This window comes from Chrysemys picta, chromosome 1 (assembly GCF_011386835.1).
Source record: "Chrysemys picta bellii isolate R12L10 chromosome 1, ASM1138683v2, whole genome shotgun sequence".
Classification (NCBI taxonomy): Eukaryota; Metazoa; Chordata; order Testudines; family Emydidae; genus Chrysemys; species Chrysemys picta.
The window spans coordinates 245,564,447-245,578,300 of NC_088791.1; the positions used below are offsets into that span (position 1 = coordinate 245,564,447).

Genomic DNA, 13,854 nt, shown 5'->3' on the forward strand with positions numbered 1-13,854 from the left:
TGCCCTATTCCTGGAAGGGAAGAACTGGGGGGCAGGGAGAGATGTAAAAGTTGGTTCTCTATACAAAAGGTAAAAGCTTTAACTGTGTGTTTATGGATGGGAGAGACACCTGCAGGTTTGTCATTTACAGAAATAGATGGATAGAAATAATGCGTCTTGACCTCAAAGTCACCTGTGCTTGAAATCAAAGAACAATCATCATTAACTAGGTAATAAAGCTATATTATTTATTATATGATTTTTAACTTTGCGGGAGACATCTCAGTTCTGGAGACTTATAACTGCCAAGTTATTTGTTTGTAGTGTTGTATCTGTGTTGACCCCAGGATATGAGAGAGACAAGGTGGATGAGTTAATATCTTTTATTGGACCAAATTCCGTTAGTGAAAAAGACATGTTCTCAAGCTCCACAGAGCTCTTCATTGAGAAAGTCTAGAAAGAAACAAGGCTCTAGCAAGAGGAAGTTGGTGTGGCCATACTGAGCGAATGGTGTGAGCATAACTTGACATGACTTAAACATGGCTGAATGGCTGCAGAGGATCCTGGGAGCAGGTTCCCTTTAAGCAGAAGCAAATTTGGTAAAGAACTGGCAAAGGCTGCATGTAGGATCAATATTGAACCTATTGGTCGGCAAATATGGACCCAGGCAAAAGTAAATATCACATGCATAAAGTTCCAGCATGGAGCACAGGTATACCTGGTTGTATGACCTTATAGCCAGGACAGCATGCAGAGAGCCAGAGTGAATGACTGATGAGTGAGTAGATGTGGGATGATCTGTGTTCGGAACCATCCCCCTTCTAAAACACTAATTAGGTAAAAATTAGTAACCACACACCCACTGGGCATACTTGTAAGACATGTGACTCCTTTGAGGAAAAAGCGTATAAGAATCAAGCAAAGTAAATTACTGTGGTTGGGATTCCTTAATTGATGCTTGAAGAAGCAACACTGCTAGACAGAGTAGCCAACGCTCTGCTCTGTGAGCTCGAGTAGACTGTGAACCAGAGGGGTCTCAAGGCAACCAAGGCTTGATTCCGAAGGAATCCAAGACAGACCAGAGGGCTAAGAAAAACAGACCAGGAGGAAAGAAGCGGTCTTTAAAATTGGTAACCACCTTCTCTGTTTGCCAAGCAGGAACTGTGGGAGGCTAGCGCAGGTTCTGTTTGCGTATGTTTGTGAAAGACTTGTTAAGAGGAATGTATAGCTCTTAATGTCTAACACAGGAGTTATATGGTTAATATAACCCTTTACCCCTTGTGTAATTCATTTTCAATAAACTACTGTATTTTGCAGATTATTACTGTGGAACTTTTTCACTGGTATGACAGTAATCCACTGGGAGCAAGTAAAGATCCATTTCAGGGATAGTAAAGCCCCGTTGTCAACATCCATCACATTACATCAGTGAAGCAACCTGAGACAGTTTTCCTATCAGTCTAACAAACACCTTTGCAGATTTAAGTCAATATGTAGCCATAGAAAAGACAGGGAACAAAGCTGCTGGAGACCCAAATAGCTTTGCTAAGTAACTCTGGGCAAGTGAACGTGAGGGAAGAAGGGACATGTGACATCTGCTCCACTCACATTTAGTATGCACTGGACAAGGATGTGACCTATGATTACTGTACTCTCCACTTATTACAATAGCAAGAAAATATTCATTGATTCTTTTCCTTTAACTTTCTTCATATTTCCAGATGCTGACTTTGACTGCCTCAGAATAAAATTATCATCCAAGAGTATAGATGGTAATACTGGTATACTTCGGGATTATCTGCATTATACTTGAAGGTGACAATCTTATTGATTTAAAGAAAACTGACTCAGCAAGTTTAGCTTGCAATAAAAGGATTGTTTGTAAATAAAGAATGAGACTAGCAATGTTTTAACCATGAATCCTTCAGGAATAGTCTGAGAAGAATTAAGTATTATCTAATTAGAGTTAATTACTATACTTTACTCACACACACACCCCATTCCTACCAAAGCCCTTCTGCTCTAAACACCGTTATAAACTGTATTTTCTCAGTGTATAAACATAAACTTGTTTTATTTGCAGCCAACATGACAACTCCCCTCTTCTCCCAACCCCGCCTCATTTCCAAATATTGTAGGCTTTGCTGTACTTTTAAGTCTACTTTTAAAATAAAAAACAGAGTGCCTAATTTTCTAAGGTACTGAACATCCATAGCACCCACTGACTTTAATGGAAGCTGCATATACTTTGTACCCTGAGGGCAAGAAATAAATAATTTTTTTAAATAGCAATAAGCCATTCCCACTGGTAAAAGAATACAAGTAAACAAACTGTTACTCTCTAGGAGACCTCTATTGGAGCATGTGCAGCATTATAAGAGAGATACACAAAAATGAATACTATTATGATACAAATTAATTTGTATTTAACTCTCTGCAGGTGTTCAAACCATCAGAGGCAACCATGAAAACAAGAGGCTACACATGCAGAGATAACTATGTAACATATAATGCTGGAATTTTAGCAGAAGATAAATACTACAAAGCGTAACAGCATTTTGTACTTTATTTGTTGATACCATCAGGACACGATCACAGAGCGTCAGAGTAATTTTTCCTTCTCAAGAGTGAAGTGAAATGCAGTAGGGTTACTGTGATGTGCCCCTCTGGTATTATCTGGACTAGTGATCTGCTAGGTCACTCCAATCCTGGACTCTGGGAGCCAGCCTTACCCTGCTCTGAGAACCCCCACTCCTGGGCTGTTCACACACAGCCTCTGGCATGTAAGCTGCTCCTTGGATTGCGCAACTAGATGACACTAGCCAATATCTCCGGTCCCAGACACAACCCTAGGAACCTCCGTCTTGCAGTGTCCAGTTATGCCTGATGGACACTGCAAGCTTATATGAGTTAGTCAATTTAACAAAGAAATTGATATGTACCAGGCTTGTTATCCCAAGGGGAGTCTCTGACATGCTTCAAACCAAATGCACTGCTTCAGGTAGAACAGGGGTTCTCAAACTGGGGGTTGGGACCCCTCAGGGGGTCGCAAGGTTATTACATGGGGGGGGTCGTAAGCTGTCAGCATCCACCCCAAACCCCACTTTGCCTCCAACATTTATAATGGTATTAAATATATAAACAAGTGTTTTTAATTCGGGGGGGGGGGTCACACTCAGAGTTATGCTGTGCGAAAGGGGTCACCAAAACAAAAGTTTGAGAATGACTGAGGCAGAACAAACAAATGAATTTATTAACTACAAAGATAGATTTTAAGTGATTATAAGTCAAAGCACAACAGATTTGGCCAAATGAAACAAAAGCAAAAAACGCATTCTAAGCTGATCTTAAACACTTCCAGTGTCCTTACAAACTTAGATTCTTCTCACCACAGGCTGTCTGGTTGCCTTTCAGCCAGGCTCTCCCCTTTGATCAGTGCTTCAGTCACTTGGTGGTGATGTCTGCAGATGGAGGTAGGAGAGAGAGGAAGAGCATGGCAAACATCTCTCCCTTTTATCATGTCCTTTCTTCCCTCTTGGCTTTGCCATCACCCCTTCAGAGTCAGATGAGCATTACCTCATCGCAATCCCAAACTGACCAAGGGAAGGGTGGGTGACTCACTCAAGAGTACAACAGATCCTTGGCTGCTGCCTAGGCCAGTGTCCTTTGTTCCTGTGAGGCTGGGTTGGGTTTGTCCCGTCCCATACATGCCCTGATGAGGTGTGAACTGCCCCTCTGCTCAGAGTTTTTTTGCCTGGACTTGCTTTAAGCCATGAGGACACATTTTCAGCCTCATAACTATATACATGAAATTACAACCTATGCCATTACTATAGCAATGCTCAGTACATCATGAGCCTTCTGAAGACACACAACATGACAAACTTTGCATTAGATACCACACAATCATATTATAAGGATCAACATGGGGGTGTAGGGTGTTCCCCCAAGGTACAGAGTGTCACAGTTACACCTCAGTGATCAGAAATTACTTCATAAATATTAGTTTAACCTTCACTTTGGATTTCTTGTGTTTCCTCTTTTTTTTTTTAAAAAAAAGGAAACTTCTAAAGAGATACAGACTTACAACCTTAACTTCACCTTAATGAAGTTGTTTGCCCAGTTCATTTCTTTTATTTTAAACATAAAATAAGCAATTTAAACTTAATTTGGGGGTTAAGGGCTCAGTGACTCAGGAGGCAGAGAAGTTGTATTGAAGGAAGCATAAACACTGGGACTAAAGGAGATGGAAGTGTGGGCTTCAACAGTATAGGTGGATGTAGTTCACCGAGGGACAAGTAGCACTGGTGGAGGGTCATGAGTACACTGCAGAGAGATTTGGGGTGGAATGGAAAGGGCAGAAGGGGGGGGGGAAGGACATGCAATTACTTTGGGACATTGGAGCTATCATCATGTGCCTGCATCATTCACTGTGCCCTTGGCAGATATGAGGTCCATGAGGGTCATTCCAAAGATACTTCAGTATCACTAGTCACATAGTGTTCATAACAGTCTTGGGATTTAGTCAAACCCAGAAAAGTGGCATGAAACTAGATTACCATTTTGGAAAAAAATAACTAAATTTTCAGCTCAGTACTCACCAGCTGTGATATGTGATTTTTGTTTCATGACATAATGTAATAGAATGAAAACGTTTCCACTTCTCAAAGTTTTGCCTACTCTCTGAGTTCCTACATACAAATGCTGCCCTGACTTGTCTATTGTTGCAAACAACCCCATTGACTTCAATGTTGTTGCAAATGGGAGAAGTCAGGGCAGAATTTGGAACCATCTGTCAATGTGTCAATGAAGCAACACAATAAAAATTTAGTTCTCGGATCAGTCAAAGAATCAGAATATAAATGTCTTCTGAAAAGGTTACCTAGAGATTGTAAGTGGATTCTGTTGGCTGGGAAAGAGACATAGCCAGGGCTTCCAGAAGACGCAATGACCCAGTGCACCACTACAGCTCATAGAGCTCCTATACAGCCCTAACCATAAGTTAAGGCTGCTTTTCCCTGGCAGAACCCCAGGAGAAGGGTGCAAACTAGGGATGTAAATATCGGTTTAAAAAGTTAACCGGTTAAACGATTAAAATTATATTGTTTAACCGGGGTGGCTCTGGCTAGGGTCCCGCCCAGACCAGCCCCAACTTGGGGCCAGGGTCCCTGCGGCCAGCCAGGGTTACCGGTTAGGTCCGGTTAACAGTAACGCTAATGCTCCCCGAAGGCATAGCTGCAAATTGCACCTCCATCTCCACGTCAGGAAATGTGTGAATCAAGCCCCTTGTCTATAAAGCCAGCCTGCAGCATTTAATGGATGTGCAGCAAAGTGTGCAATGAATGCAAGTATTTTGGGGGTATATATAAGAGATGTTTATTGCACGAGGTATAAGACATATGAAAGTTATATGCCGTATGGTTTGAGGAGAGAAAATGTGGGTGCGTGCACCTTGGGTTAATGAAGATTGTGCTCAAAGACTTGCACACTGTAGATAGGACACATGAGAGTTCATAATCCTCACCCAAAGAGGTAAAGCTGGTCTTGTCTGTTTTATCCAGACAGTACATGAAATCTGAATGGTCTTTCAGTGTGTTAGCTTAACTCAGTGTTCTATTGTCACCAACCTTTCATTGGCTGTGACTTCATTAAAGCGAATGTTAAAAAAATTATATAGTACACAGGTTAAGAAAAGGGTGTGCTTACACAGGGTTCAAAAAAGAACAAGATAAATTAAATGGAGGAGAGGTCCACCCATGGCTATTAGCCAAGAAGGGCAGGAATGGTGTCTCTAGCCTCTGTTTGCCAGAAGCTAGGAATGAGCGACCGGGGATGGATCACTTATGTTACTCCATAATATCCCTCTTATTACAAGCCAACATACTATTGGATTTCTTTGCTGTTTCATGTTGAACTGATCTATATTGCATGAGCATTTCACTGATCACCACATTTATTTTTTGCATTATTTCTATATATTAATGTGTCTAATTCTCCTCAGAGCCTATTTGCTTGATCTATTCAGATTACTAGGTAAGTTACACCACTCTGGGTTTTAACCACTTCACCTATTTTAGGTATTTTACATATTATACAGTAACTTTGTCTAAATCATTAAAAAGATATAAAAATAGTACTAGTCCCAATGTAGAGCCCTGCAAGACTCCAAGCCTCAGTTTCCACATAGAACACATGTACCTTTCATTCCAACACTTTAAGAAGAAATCAGGTAATGTATTACCTAACCCTATACTTAGAATTTATTCAATAGTTCACCATGCTCAGTATATCCATACTAATGGAAATATAGAGGAACCTCACTGATGAAGTGAGAATTAACCTACAAACCCAGTAATTCTCAAATAATTTTGAGTTTGTACCCAATCTTCAGCAAAGATTTAATAGTACATTGCTAGAACATGGTTTAACAGTACTAACATTTCATTAATTTAAAATATATATTCCAGTACATTCACTGGAATTTAAAACTATGAAGCATTATAAATAAAACTGAAGTACACTTGCCAAAATAAGTTAATGAACACATGATGCAATATTCTTCACATTCATATTTGTTTGCTTCCTTACAATGGGTCTACAAATCATTCTCAATTAGGAAGGTTGCACTGTACACAAAACAATATAGAAACTATGTGCTTAAATATAGTATGACATACTACAGATAGATGACTGACTTTTTCATGTAATACTAATATGGAATGTAATGCATTTTAGAGCTATTAGCAAAACAAAGCCAATTAAACTACTGGCAAGCTTTATTTCTTAAGTTCTACCAATGCAACCTTCTTCACAAGGATATTCATATTTGAATTCATAAATATGCTCTCTTTCTCCTCCCCCCCCCATACCTTTTACTTTTTGCTCTAAGTGGGGGGGGGGGGAGAGAAGAGAGTATATTTATGAATTTAAATATGAATATCCTTGGGAAGAAGGTTGCATTGGTAGAACTTAAGAAATAAAGCTTGCCAGTAGTTTTGGCTTTGTTTTGCTAATACCTCTGACCCTAACTCCTTCGCAAGCTTGATCCCTAGATTTGCAAATATTTTCTTCATTGCTCCAGCAGAGGGAAAAAAATCAGGGCCCCTTAGTTAAAAAGGAGATTTGACGTATGTGTAAATGAGGGCTGCTCAAGGAGAGAGCCTGCCCTCAACATCTGTGTTAATTTTCATTCTTGTAGAGCCCATGTGGGTCTTGTGGCACTCCCACCACAAGTGCACCACAGAAGCAGGTTGGTCTAGTATACCAATTAAATTATTGGGTATGCCAAATATTTGTACTCAACTTTAGAGCATTATTAACATAAACCTAATGTGCTGTGCTCCCACTGCTCAGTGCCCTCTGTCTCCTTCCATATCACTTTACAAAAAAAAGTTCACTTTCCATGGACCTAGCTTGCATAGATCTTTAAGAAATATGTTGAAATACCTTGACAGAAACTAGAATTCCACCATGTTCTGCATGGCAGGATGCAACTATCCTAAAAATTTAAGAAACTATGGGAAAGTTTTCATCAATTATACCAGTATAATTCCCCCATCCACCCCATGAAGACACTTAGTCCAGTATAAGAGTACCTTATTTCAGCTTAACTTAAACCCATTCCCAAAAGACATAAGCTAAATTGACAAAATGTGCTGTTACACTGGAATAGAAGTGTCTAAATGGGGGTTATACCAGTATAAATATATTGGTTTAAAAACTTAGGGCTTGTCCTCACAGGAAAGTTGTGCGCTAAATTGTGAATTTATTGTGTAATTTCCTAACACTAACTAAGGTTACCTGCATACACTGAGTGGAGTATGCGGCTTGTACCCACCCTAAAACATTAGAGAAGGGGCACCAAATTAATTTCTTGGAGAAGGCCAAATTCCATCTTTAACTATGGTTCAGGATTGTGGTATACTTTACGGACTACCTGCTAATCGCAACCCATAAACAGAACTTCCACTGATGCCAATGGGAGATTTGCAGAAAGACCTAGTTACTAAGTTTAGTTATTATATAACTATTTCCTCAGTATTGTCACATACATCTGTGACCCTAAGAGCACCCCAATGCCAGAGGGCAAGGGCTCCCTGGTATGTAGCAGTGAGTCTCAGCTGACCTGACTAGCTTACTGTTGTCTTGTAATATTTCACTGGAAAATTGGTAAGAGTCTGGTAATTAATACTATAACGTGATGTAGGTATGGGCCATATATAAATAATTATAGATATTTGCTGGAAATATAATCCTCAAATGTGTTTGGCAGACTGTGCATAAGCCCAGCTGGTCCTAGACAAAGGAATTTATTTTTTTCAGGCTTGACTGTATCTCCAATGTAAATTAAACAAGGTGTTAGGAACCATTAGGAAAGAGATAGATAAGACAGAAAATTTTATAATGCCACTATATAAACTCATGGTACGCCCACATCTTGAATACCGCATGCAGTTCTATTTATCCCCATCTAAAAAAAAGATATTAGAATGGTAAAAAGTACAGAGAACAACAAAAATGGTTAAGGGTATGGAACAGCTTCCATATGAGGAGAGATTAAAAAGACCAGGACTGTTCAGTTTAGAAAAGAGACAACTAAGGGGGTATATGACAGAGGTCTATAAAAATCCATAAATGATGTGGAGAAAGTGAATAAGGTGGTACGATTTACCCTTTCACATAAACACGTGAACAAGGGGTCACCCGATGAAATTAATAAGCAGCAGCTTTAAAACAAACGTAAGGAAGTACTTCTTCACACAACGCACAGTCAACTTACGGAACTCCTAGCCAGCGATGTTGTGAAGGTCAAATGTATAACGGGGTTAAAAAAAGAACTAGATAAATTCATGGAGGATAGCCCCATCAACAACTATTGGCCAAGATGATCAGGGATGCAAACGCAGGCTCTGTGTCAGGTGTCTCCAAAATCTGACTGCCAGCAGCTGGGAGTGGATGACGGGATGGATCACTCAATGCTCTGTTCAGTCCATTCCTTCTGAGGCCTTCCTGTCTCTGTCTCTCTTTAGAGACAGCAAATTGAATAACTTCTGTGAGTCCAGTAAGAGGGACTGAACACTGCAGGGGAAACAGTTTGGGGGAAACTTGGGTCTGGAAGGGCTGGTGGGGCCACCCGGCAAGGAGTGACCAGGCTGTGGAAACCAGGATGAGGCCATCGTGCTGTGAGCCTGCTATTGGTGACAGTGCTCTAAGCCAAAGCTGCACAGCACAGAAGCAGCCAGGGTTACATGGCAGGTGGTGACATAATCCCTTACTGATCTGGGTGAGCCCCCAAAGCATCACATCCTCCTCACTCATTGGGAAAAATGAGTTTCCCCCATTAGGAGGGCTGCTTTTTTTTGGCCCATTGTTTCCTCTCTATTCCCCATCCTCCTTTTCGCTCCCTTCCCATCTTTGTCTCCTTTCTTCCCTCTATTTTATTCTCTGCAACTCTGCCCAATTCCCACCCCACATAGGACTTCACTCCTACCTCCTTTCACCCACAAAATCTATTAGCAATGAAATAGTTTGCACTGATATTTACATATCATTTGATTTCAGAGTCTATAGCCCAATGAGATTAAAGAGGAAGACAGTTTAAACCAGTGGTGGGCAACCTGCGGGCCGCACGTGGCCCATCGGGGTAATCCGCTGGCAGGCCACCAGACAGTTTGTTTACATTGACCGCCCGCAGCTCCCAGTGACCACGGTACACCGTTTCTGGCCACTGGAAGCTGCGGGCAGTGGTGCCTGCAGACGGTCAACATAAACAAAGGGCTGGTCTACACTGGGGGGGGGGGGGGCGAAATCGATCCAAGATACGCAACTTCAGCTACGCAAATAGCGTAGCTGAAGTCGAAGCATCTTGGATCAAATTACCTGGGGTCCAGACAGCGCGGGATCGATGGCCACGACTCCCCCGTCGACCGTGCTACCGCCGCTCACTCTGATGGAGTTCCGGAGTAGACGGTGAGCGCGTTCGGGGATCGATATATCGCATCTTAACGAGACGCAATATATCGATCCCGGATAAATCGATTGCTACCCGCCGATACGACGGGTAGTGAAGACGTACCCAAACTGTCTTGCAGCCCGCGAGCGGATTACCCTGACGGGCCACAGGTTGCTCACCACTGGTTTAAACCTCTCCAAGTCTTTCTTTAAGACTATCTGTAGACTCAGGAAGATAAACACTATCAGATTACACTTGGTTCACATTTTGGACATTATCTTGACAACCAGGAGGCTTAGAGATTTACTTCTTATTTTAAACAGTAAACGTTCATACTGCAGAATTTGAATATGCTATGCAGATCAATTAAGTAAATCAAGTGGGTTGGTTGGTTGACACTCTTGTTTGAAACACTGTATAAGTCTCCAGATACGAGTTATAATTTGTCATGAGAACGCCTCTACCAATAGCGCATTATTCTAATATAAAAGATATTATGACATACATAATACCCAAAATAGGATGCTGCCAATATTCTATACACAGATTTGTTTAACCCAGGCTCACCAAAGGCTAAGCATGTGAATCCTAAAAACCAGACTAGACTGCCTTCAGTTTAGAATGTAGAAGAAGGGTAACCAATTATTTTTCGTCAAAGTCCAAATTTCTAGGTCAAGGTGAAGTCCAGAGAAAATAATAGAACAACAACAGCAATGATAATAATAAGTAAATAAAAGATTTTGCGATCCATTCAAAACCATCTGGCAGTCCGGATTTGCCTGTGGTCTGCCTATTGAATACCCCGATGTAGAATGTATTCTGCTTTCCTTAATGTTAATGTATATATTGCATGATTTATTACTGGTATTTTACTTATTGAGGAGATATCAGAATTATTTATCTTGAAAAAGTAAGTTTGAATGTCAGAGACCCTCCCCTGCATAAAGTTCATTCGACAGCATCCAACTGCTGTAGCAGGATCAGAGGAAAACATGCACTCTGCTCCTTTAGGAAGAAATCAGTTAGCTGATTTCTGATCTGCTTGTTTTTTCAATTCAATTAAGTAACTGGATGTTGAACACTTTGTTTACAAAACTTGTCTAGATTTAATAGGCAGGTTCTATTACCTTGTAACAGATGGTAATTGACAACATTTTTTCAGCATTAAAATAGAACTACAGAAATTACTTAAAAGCATTTAGGAAAATCAACATTTCAAATTAATAAGTTTACAATATTACAGCATATTACGGGGTGGCCAAACTTACTGACCCTCCTAACTGCATACAATCTTCAGAAGTTTGAGAGCCACTGGGTGGCACCTGCCGGAGCATGGGGCTTCTGCCCTAATGCCCACCTGCAGGGCTAAAGCCCCGAAACCACACTCCCCACAGGGCAGAAGCCATAGCCCCATTCCTCACAGGGCAGAAGCCACAAGCCCTGCCACCTTCCCCATCCTCTTTCCTCCTCCCTCCCCCCCCCCCCCCCCGCCCACGTAGGAGGAGAAAGGAGGTGAGGGGTGGCTCCACAAACTGCCCTTTAACTGTAAAAGATGCATGTGGCTCTCAAGCCACAGTTTGGCCGTGCCTGGCCTAGTATCTCCTGTGGGTCCCCCTCCTCCCCCAACTACTCACACATGCAACTTCCTTCAGTGTTGCATAGGTGGGCCCTTCTTCCACCAAAGATACAGAAGTCAATAAAAAAAGTTTCTATGGATGCTCAGTTGTTCTTGTACAGTAGATTCTTGAGTCAGTAAAGCATGCCAATTCAGGAAGAACACAAGCATATTCTTAAAGTTAAACATGAGGTTAAGTCCCATTGAAATAAACAAGATTTAAGCCAGTGCTCAAGTATGTTCCTGAATTATAAATTAAATCAATAGTAGTTGGTTTTGTCTTTTAATACAGTATTTGACATTAGCAACATATTTGTTGGTAATAAGTTATTCTTTATTGTTTAATATTCACATTGTACTTGTAAAAAAAAGCTGAGTCAGTACTAAAACATAACCTGATCCCGCAAACAGCCATGTGATTAATCTTATGTATTCAAATACTTCCCAGTAGTCAGCCCCAACCATTCAAAAACCTCATGAGATTGACTTAAAAACTATGAGATTGTGTTTAAATAATAAACGTTGGGTTCTATTTATTTACCTTCATGGTTCACATTTTCAACCTTTCCCCTGCAATAATAAGGACTAGAAATTTACTTAATAAATAAAAGATGAGATTATCACATAACCTTATGAACCTAATGAATCCAGGGACCGGGACTTTAAGACAGAAGCCAAATGTTGCAAGAGTTGGCAATGCTGATTCCACTGAACTCACTGGCACTTCAGTACTTTCATATTACTTACAGGATTGGGGCCTTAAAAGATACACTGTTAGATCTATATAGGCCCAAAGTTTAGGACTTGCAAATCTTTTACAAAACCTAACAGGTGAAATGTTTTTTGTTTTTAAATGTCAGTAAAAGTGGTTTTTAAACACATCTTTCCCTGTAGTCTTTGGGTTGTAAATAACCCTTTTCCTAAATGGAAACCAGAATGAAACACTCATTAGAAAAGGACTACAAATAAAAGGAAGCCTGGCTAATCTATTTTGAAAGTCCAAACTGAAACTGAGTGAAATATAAAATGTAAACAGCTAGCACAAGCAGTATAAAAAGTGACATATCTATCTCTATATAGAGACAGATATCTATTTCACATTTAATAATATCAGATATTATTAGCAACATCAGGAAGGAGTTTTTTTAATATAAATGTTAATCTAAGTGTCCCTTGATATGAAAAATTCTTTGTTCTTTTCAACTACGGAAAAAGCAATACAAGGCTTGTTTTTTCCTAGCACTCTCACTCATTTCTAATGCAGCCTGAAGAGACGACACCCTGCAATCGCGATCAGATTTACCCGGGGTTGAACAATCGGGTAGCAGCTTTTTCCTAGCAGCCCGAACTATCCCCACAGCTCTGCTTTAACCCACCCCACGACCGGAGATGTAGCGCTAGTCCCAGCCCTGGTCCCAAGCTCCGGCTCAGCTCGGGCAGCTCCATCCAGGGGCAGGCGGCAGCTGAACGCGAAGCGCCCCTCGCCCCGAAAGGGGCAGCGCGGGCCGGGCTAGGGCACTAGCAGGCTTCTGCCGCGCTCCCAGGGGAATGAATGGGCCGGACGCTGGCAAGAGACCTGGGCGTGTGTCTCCACGCCCGCGCCTCTCAAACCGTGCGCGGGGTGCGCCCTACCGGGAGCTGGGACCGGCCCGGGGACTCCCAGCAGCCGCTCCCACCGGCCGCCACATCCCTGCAGCGGCTGCTCTTGCCCCACGGAGGGGAGCCAGGGGCGGGGCTTTAACACCCCCCGGGTTGCTCTGTGCAGCCACAAGCGGGGGGCTCCGCTGTTTGCTCCCCAGGGTCCAGCCACAAGTCCGGCCCACGAGGAGGGGGCGCGCCCCGCGCACACTCACCTGAGAGCACTACTACTGCTGCCGCCGGGGGCTGAGCGCCGTGCACAAAACCCGCCCGGCTCCGCGTCCCCCCTGTGCCCGCGGCTTGTTGTCAGCACTCTGCCTTTGCAGACGCCCCGGCGCGGGAGGGAGGAGAGATGAGCGCTGCTCTCGGCCGCCCCCTCCCCGCACAGGCGGGGCGTGGTGGGCGGGGGCAGCATCAAGAGGCGCCTGGCCGAGAGCAGCAACTCCGCCCCTACAGCCCCTCGCCATAGGGGGCTGGCGGCCGCGCTCCTTTGTTACGGGGGCGGGAGCAGCCCCGAGCGGGAGCCCCGCAGCTGCCGCGTGCGCTCTGCCCACCCCCGCCTTGGGCGCTCTGCAGCCAGCCCGTTCCTCGTGCACTTGCCGTGGGTAGCGGGTTTCCTCTGCGCCGAGAGGTAGCAGCTGGCACACCTGGGCCAGCCCTTTAACGCAGC

General features: G+C 42.7%; 1 protein-coding gene across 16 annotated transcripts in view; it reads right to left on the bottom strand.

Moving 5' to 3' along the window:
• MCF2L (MCF.2 cell line derived transforming sequence like) overlaps positions 1-13,630 on the bottom strand; it is a 278,619-nt gene extending 264,989 nt beyond the window's left edge. For 4 of the 16 annotated variants that reach the window (XM_065581005.1, XM_065580998.1, XM_042861415.2 and 1 more), the window contains exon 1: positions 13,400-13,626. The gene's annotated coding sequence lies outside the window, so the exon portion shown is untranslated. Of the gene's footprint in view, positions 1-12,795; positions 12,815-13,399 lie in introns of those variants that run through there. The other 12 variants (XM_042861421.2, XM_042861418.2, XM_042861420.2 and 9 more) reach the window with 8 other exon arrangements.
• Between the last annotated feature and the right edge of the window lie 224 nt (positions 13,631-13,854).